Below are 6414 nucleotides of genomic sequence, written 5' to 3' on the forward strand. Positions count from 1 at the left end.
ATGTTCACTCTATAGCTCATTATGTTTATACGAGCCAAATTAGCTTTCTGGTCTGTTCACCCTCTCAACTTGAGAGTTGATTTCGATTTCCTCTCTTTTCTCAACTACTGCATCTAGGGTCACTCTGAGAGTTGCTTTCGGTTCCCTCTGATTTTGATAGACAGAGGATGCAGCTAGGGTCACTTTGTACAGCTGGTGGTGAAGAGTTGCGTCACAAGCTCCAGGCATAATTGTTTTGAACAAACTCACACATTTGTGTGTGCTGTTTGCTGGTGTTTCATTTGCGTCACAAGCTCCATGCATAATCTCGTTACCGGAGGAACACTTTGTGTGCTATCAAACGTCACAACGTAACTGGGTGATTATAAAGGTGCTCTACAGGTGTCCCCAAAGGTACTTGTTGGGTTGGCGTATTTCGAGATTAGGATTTGTCACTCCGAATGTCGAAGAGGTATCTCTGGGCCCTTTCGGTAATGCACATCACATAAGCCTTGCAAGCAATGCAACTAATGAGTTAGTTGCGAGATGATGTATTACGGAACGAGTAAAGAGACTTGCCGGTAACGAGATTGAACTAGGTATTGGATACCGACGATCGAATCTCGGGCAAGTAACATACCGATGACAAAGGGAACAACGTATGTTGTTATGCGGTCTGACCGATAAAGATCTTCGTAGAATATGTAGGAACCAATATGGGCATCCAGGTCCCGCTATTGGTTATTGACCGGAGACGTGTCTAGGTCATGTCTACATTGTTCTCGAACCCGTAGGGTCCGCACGCTTAAGGTTTCGATGACAGTTATATTATGAGTTTATGAGTTTTGATGTACCGAAGGAGTTCGGAGACCCGGATGAGATCGGGGACATGACGAGGAGTCTCGAAATGGTCGAGACGTAAAGATCGATATATTGGACGACTATATTCGGACTTCGGAAAGGTTCCGAGTGATTCGGGTATTTTTCGGAGTACTGGAGAGTTACGGGAATTCGCCGGGGAGTATATGGGCCTTATTGGGCCATACGGGAATAGAGGAGAGAGGCCAAAAGGAAGGAGGCCTGCGCCCCCCCTCTGGTCCGAATTGGACAAGGGGGGCAGTCCACTTTTCCTTCTCCCTCTCCTCCTCTTTCCTTCTCCAACAAGGAAAGGAGGAGTCCTACTCCTCCTCTTTCCTTCTCCAACAAGGAAAGGAGGAGTCCTACTCCCGGTGGGGGTAGGACTCCCCCCTTGGCGCGCCTCCTCCATAGGCCGGCCACCTCCCCCCTTGCTCCTATATATATGGGGGCAGGAGGGCACCCCAAATACACAACAACAATTGATCCTTGAGATCTATTAGCCGTGTGCGGTGCCCCCCTCCACCATAGTCCTCCTCGATAATATTGTAGCGGTGCTTAGGCGAAGCCCTGCGACGATAGAACATCAAGATCGTCACCACGCCGTCGTGCTGACGGAACTCACCCTCGACACTCGGCTGGATCGGAGTTCGAGGGACGTTATCGAGCTGAACGTGTGCTAGAACTCGGAGGTGCCGTAGTTTCGGTGCTTGATCGGTCGGGCCGTGAAGACGTACGACTACATCAACCGCGTTGTTCTAACGCTTCCGCTTTCGGTCTACAAGGGTATGTAGATTACACTCTCCCCTCTCGTTGCTATGCATCACCATGATCTTGCGTGTGCGTAGGAAATTTTGAAATTACTACGTTCCCCAACAGTGGCATCCGAGCCTAGGTTTTATGGTTTGATGTTATATGTACGAGTAGAACACAAGTGAGTTGTGGGCGATATAAGTCATACTGCTTACCAGCATGTCATACTTTGGTTCGGCGGTATTGTTGGATGAAGCGGCCCGGACCGACATTACGCGTACGCTTACGCGAGACTGGTTCTACCGCCGTGCTTTGCACACAGGTGGCTAGCGGGTGTCAGTTTCTCCAACTTTAGTTGAACCGAGTGTGGCTACGCCCGGTCCTTGCGAAGGTTAAAACAACACCAACTTGACAAACTATCGTTGTGGTTTTTGATGCGTAAGTAAGAACGGTTCTTGCTAAGCCCGTAGCAGCTACGTAAAACTTGCAACAACAAAGTAGAGGACGTCTAACTTGTTTTTGCAGGGCATGTTGTGATGTGATATGGTCAAGACGTGATGAGATATAAGTTGTTGTATGAGATGATCATGTTTTGTTGAAGTTATCGGTAACTGGCAGAAGCCCTATGGTTGTCTCTTTGTTGCATAAGATGCAAGTGCCAAATAATTGCTTTACTTTATCGCTATGCGATAGTAATAGTTGCAAGAGCAATAGTTGGCGAGACGACCATGTGACGACACATTGATATAGATCAAGATGATGAAGATCATGGTGTCGTGCCGGTAACAATAGAGATCATGACAGTACTTTGGAGATGGAGATCAAAGGCGCAAGATGATCATGGCCATATCATGTCACATATTTTGATTGCATATGATGTTTATCTGTTATACATCTTATTCTGTTTTGTTTGACGGTAGCATTATAAGATGATCTCTCACTAATTATCAAGAAGTGTTTTCCCTGAGTATGCACCGTTGCGAAAGTTCTTCGTGCTGAGACACCACGTGATGATCGGGTGTGATAGGCTCTACGTTCAAATACAACGGGTGCAAAACAGTTGCACACGCGGAATACTCAGGTTAAACTTGACGAGCCTAGCATATACAGATATGGCCTCGGAACACGGAGACCGAAAGGTCGAGCGTGAATCATATAGTAGATATGATCAACATAGTGATGTTCACCATTGAAAACTACTCCATCTCACGTGATGATCGGACATGGTTTAGTTGATTTGGATCACGTGATCACTTAGATGACTAGAGAGATGTCTGTCTAAGTGGGAGTTCTTAAGTAATATGATTAATTGAACTTAATTTATCATGAACTTAGTCCCGGTAGTATTTTGCAAATTATGTTGTAGATCAATAGCTTGCATTGTTGCTTTCATATGTTTATTTTGATATGTTCCTAGAGAAAATTGTGTTGAAAGATGTTGGTAGCAATGATGCGGATTGGATCCGTGATCTGAGGTTTATCCTCATTGCTGCACAGAAGAATTATGTCCTTAATGCACCACTAGGTACAGACCTATTGCAAGAGTAGATGCAGATGTTATGAACGTTTGGCTAGCTCAATATGATGAATACTTGATAGTTTAGTGCACCATGCTTAACGTCTTAGAATCGGGACTTCAAAGACGTTTTGAACGTCATGGACCATATGAGATGTTCCAGGAGTTGAAGTTAATATTTCAAGCAAATACCCGAGTTGAGAGATATGAAGTCTCCAACAAGTTCTATGGCTAAAAGATGGAGGATAATCGCTCAACTAGTGAGCATGTACTGAGATTGTCTGGGTACTACAATCGCTTGAATCAAGTGGGAGTTAATCTTCCAGATAAGATAGTGATTGACAGAATTCTCTAGTCACCATCACCAAGTTAGTAGAACTTTGTGATGAACTATAGTATGCAAGGGATGACGAAAACGATTCCCAAGCTCTTCGTGATGTTAAAATCAACGAAGGTAGAAATCAAGAAAGAGCATCAAGTGTTGATGATTGACAAGATCACTAGTTTCAAGAAAAGGGCAAAGGGAAAGAAAGGGAACTTCAAGTAGAATGACAAGCAAGTTGTCAGTCTCGTGAAGAAGCCCAAAGCTGGACCAAAGCCTGAAACTGAGTGATTATACTGCAAAGGAAATGGTCACTAGAAGCGGAAATGCCCTGAATATTTGGTGGATAAGAAGGTTGGCAAAGTGAACATAGGTATATTTGATATACATGCTATTGATGTGTAATTTACTAGTGTTTATAGCAACCCCTTGGTATTTGATACTAGTTCAGTTGCTAAGAGTAGTAACTCGAAACGGGAGTTGCAGAATAAACAGAAACTAGTTGAGGGTGAGGTGACGATGAATGTTGGAAGTAGTTCCAAGATTGATATGATCATCATCGCACACTCCCTATACTTTCGGGATTAGTGTTGAACCTAAATAAATGTTATTTGGCGTTTGCGTTGAGCATGAATATGATTTGATCATGTTTATTGCAATACAATTATTCATGTAAGTTAGAGAATAATTATTGTTCTGTTTACATGAATAAAACCTTCTATGGTCATACACCCAATGAAAATGGTTTGTTGGATCTCGATCGTGTGATACACATATTCATAATATTGAAACCAAAAGATGTAAAGTTAATAATGATAGTGCAACTTATTTGTGGCACTGCCGTTTAGGTCATATTGGTGTAAAGTGCATGAAGAAACTCCATAAAAGATGGATTTTCGGAATCACTTGGTTATGAATCATTTGATGCTTGCGAACCGTGCCTTTTGGGAAAGATGACTAAAACTCCGTTCTCCGAAACAATGGAACAAGCTACTGACTTATTGGAAATAATACATACCGATGTATGCGATCCAATGAGTGTTGATGCTCGTGGCAAGTATCGTTATTTTCTGACCTTCACACGATGATTTGAGCAGATATGGGTATATCTACTTGATGAAACATAAGTCTGAAATAGTTGAAAGGTTCAAAGAATTTCAGAGTGAAGTGGAAAAATCATCGTAACAAGAAAATAAAGTTTCTGCGATCTGATCGCGGAGACAAATATTTGAGTTACGAGTTTGGTCTTCAACTAAAACAATGTGGAATAGTTTCACAGCTCACGCCACCTGGAACACCACAACGTTATGGTGTGTCCGAACATCGTAACCGCACTTTATTGGATATGGTGCGATCTATGATGTCTCTTACCGATTTACCGCTATCGTTTTGGGGTTATGCATTAGAGACAGCCGCATTCACGTTTAAATTGGGCACCATCAAAATCCGTTGAGACGACGCCTTATGAACTGTGGTTTGGCAAGAAACCAAAGTTGTCGTTTCTTAAAGTTTGGAGTTGCGATGCTTATATGAAAAAGTTTCAACCTGATAAGCTCGAACCCAAATCGGAGAAGTGCGTCTTCATAGAATACCCAAAGGAAACTGTTGGGTACTCCTTCTATCACAAATCCAAAGGCAAAACATTCGTTGCTTAGAATGGATCCTTTCTAGAGAAGGAGTTTTCTCTCGAAAGAAGTGAGTGGGAGGAAAGTAGAACTTGATGAGGTAACTGTACCTGCTCCCTTATTTGAAAGTAGTTCATCACAGAAATCTGTTCCTGTGACTACTACACCAATTAGTGAGGAAGCTAATGATGATGATCATGTAACTTCAGATCAAGTTACTACCGAACCTCGTAGGTCAACCAGAGTGAGATCCGCACCAGAGTGGTACGGTAATCCCATTCTGGAGGTCATGTTACTTGACCATGACGAACCTACGAACTATGAGGAAGCAATGATGAGCCTAGATTCCGCAAAATGGTTTGAGGCCATGAAATCTGAGATATGATCCATGTATGAGAACAAAGTATGAACTTTGATGGATTTGCCTGATGATCGGCAAACCATAGAAAATAAATGGATCTTCAAGAGGAAGACGGACGTTGATAGTAGTGTTACTATCTACAAAGCTAGACTTGTCGAAAAAGGTTCTTGACAAAGTTCAAGGTGTTGACTACGATGAAATTTTCTCACTCGTAGCGATGCTTAAGTCTGTCCAAATCATGTTAGCAATTGCCGCATTTTTATGAAATCTGACAAATGGATAAACAAAACTACATTCCTTAATGGATTTAAAGAAGAGTTGTATATGATGCAACCAGAAGGTTTTGTCAATCCTAAAGGTGCTGACAAAATACGCAAGCTCCAGCGATCCATCTATGGACTGGTGCAAGCATCTCGGAGTTGAAATATACGCTTTGATAAGTTGATCAAAGCATATAGTTTTATACAGACTTGCGGTGAAGCCTGTATTTACTAGAAAGTGAGTGGGAGCACTACAACATTTCTGATAAGTATATGTGAATGACATATTGTAGATCAGAAATAATGTAGAATTATTCTGCAAAGCATAAAGGAGTGTTTGAAAGGAGTTTTTCAAAGAAAGACCTCGGTGAAGCTGCTTACATATTGAGCATCAAGATCTATAGAGATAGATCAAGACGCTTGATAAGTTTTTTCAATGAGTACATACCTTGACAAGATTTTGAAGTAGTTCAAAATGGAACAGTCAAAGAAAGAGTTCTTGCCTGTGTTACAAGGTGTGAAATTGAGTAAGACTCAAAACCCGACCACGGCAGAAGATAGAAAGAGAATGAAAGTCATTCCCTATGCCTTGGCCATAGGTTCTATAAAGTATGCCATGCTGCGTACCAGATCTATTGTATACCCTACACTGAGTTTGGCAAGGGAGTACAATAGTGATCTAGGAGTAGATCACTGGACAACAGTCAAAATTATCCTTAGTGGAATAAGGATATGTTTCTCGA

This window comes from Triticum dicoccoides, chromosome 2B, assembly GCF_002162155.2.
Source record: "Triticum dicoccoides isolate Atlit2015 ecotype Zavitan chromosome 2B, WEW_v2.0, whole genome shotgun sequence".
Lineage (NCBI taxonomy): Eukaryota > Viridiplantae > Streptophyta > Magnoliopsida > Poales > Poaceae > Triticum > Triticum dicoccoides.